The sequence below is a fragment of the Lithobates pipiens genome, unplaced genomic scaffold (assembly GCF_037356315.1).
Source record: "Lithobates pipiens isolate NorthernLeopardFrog02 unplaced genomic scaffold, aLitPip1_a1.2 Scaffold_1, whole genome shotgun sequence".
NCBI classification, from domain to species: Eukaryota; Metazoa; Chordata; class Amphibia; order Anura; family Ranidae; genus Lithobates; species Lithobates pipiens.
Window position 1 is genome coordinate 86325975 of NW_027507685.1, and position 1995 is coordinate 86327969.

Here is a 1995-nt window from a genome sequence, read left to right on the forward strand (position 1 = left end):
GGTCGGCAGCAGGAGAGACAGGAGCAAGATATTGGCTGGTGAAGGCAGAGGCGGCTCTTTAATTAGGCAAATTAGGCGATAGCCTTAGGCCTCGCCCTCAGAAGGGCCTCGCGGGCCGCGGCCGCCTAATTTGCCTGACAGGAAACAGTGTGCGGACTCGGGAGTGGAACGGTCAGTGTGTGTTGCGGGGTGAGCGAGCGGGCGGGTGCTGCACATAGACGCCGCGCCGCCTGTCTGAGCTGATGAGCCTCCGCCACCGCGGACGAGTTAGATGACATCAATCATCTCGGCTCAGTCAGGCTGCATCCAATATCAGGCTCCACCGCTGCGGCGCTGTCCTCCTAGCCTTTCCCCAGTCGTCGGCCCCAGTGCATGGCGGGAGTTGTAGTTCTTCACAGCACAGACAAGAGACTTCGGCCTCTGGTGCCTGTGCTGTGCAGAGACTACAACTCCCAGATTGCACTGCATGAGGCCAGGGAGCGCAAAGACAACATCACCTGTCACCGGCTTCGTTCCTATGCTGCCTTTAGTAGTGTAGAAGACTGAGGAGCAGGTACAGTACATACATCATCATGCTGTCAGCTGTCTGTACATAATACAGTAACTGGTCTTGCTATGGTCTCATGGCCAGTACCCTGACTGTCACAGTCTCATGGTCTGTCTCTGTCTCACAGTCTGCCCCCAGTACCCTGCCTGTCTCACTGTCTGCCCCCAGTACCCTGCCTGTCTCACTGTCTGCCCCCAGTACCCTGCCTGTCTCACTGTCTGCCCCCGGTACCCTGCCTGTCTCACTGTCTGCCCCCGGTACCCTGCCTGTCTCACTGTCTGCCCCCGGTACCCTGCCTGTCTCACTGTCTGCCCCCAGTACCCTGCCTGTCTCACTGTCTGCCCCCAGTACCCTGCCTGTCTCACTGTCTGCCCCCAGTACCCTGCCTGTCTCACTGTCTGCCCCCAGTACCCTGTCTGTCTCACTGTCTGCCCCCAGTACCCTGACTGTCTGCCCCTAGTACCCTGTCTGTCTCACTGTCTGCCCCCAGTACCCTGTCTGTCTCACTGTCTGCACCTAGTACCCTGTCTGTCTCACTGTCTGCCCCCAGTACCCTGTCTGTCTCATGGTCTGTCCCCAGTACCCTGTCTGTCTCACGGTCTGTCCCCAGTACCCTGTCTGTCTCACGGTCTGTCCCCAGTACCCTGTCTGTCTCACTGTCTGTCCCCAGTACCCTGTCTGTCTCACTGTCTGCCCCTAGTACCCTGTCTGTCTCACAGTCTGCCCCCAGTACCCTGTCTATCTCTCACTGTCTGCGCCCAGTACCCTGTCTGTCTCACTGCCTGCCCCTAGTACCCTGTCTGTCTCATGGTCTGCCCCCAGTACCCTGTCTGTCTCTCACGGTCTGCCCCCAGTACCCTGTCTGTCTCTCACGGTCTGCCCCCAGTACCCTGTCTGTCTCTCACGGTCTGCCCCCAGTACCCTGTCTGTCTCTCACGGTCTGCCCCCAGTACCCTGTCTGTCTCTCACGGTCTACCCCCAGTACCCTGTCTGTCTCTCACGGTCTGCCCCCAGTACCCTATCTGTCTCTCACGGTCTGCCCCCAGTACCCTATCTGTCTCTCACGGTCTGCCCCCAGTACCCTGTCTGTCTCTCACGGTCTGCCCCCAGTACCCTGTCTGTCTCTCACGGTCTGCCCCCAGTACCCTGTCTGTCTCTCACGGTCTGCCCCCAGTACCCTGTCTGTCTCACGGTCTGCCCCCAGTACCCTGTCTATCTCACGGTCTGTCCCCAGTAACCTGTCTGTCTCACGGTCAGTCCCCAGTACCCTGTCTGTCTCACGGTCTGTCCCCAGTACCCTGTCTGTCTCTCATGGTCTGTCCTCAGTACCCTGTCTGTCTCTCACGGTCTGTCCCCAGTACCCTGTCTGTCTCTCACGGTCTGTCCCCAGTACCCTGTCTGTCTCTCACGGTCTGTCCCCAGTACCCTGTCTGTCTCTCACGGTCTGT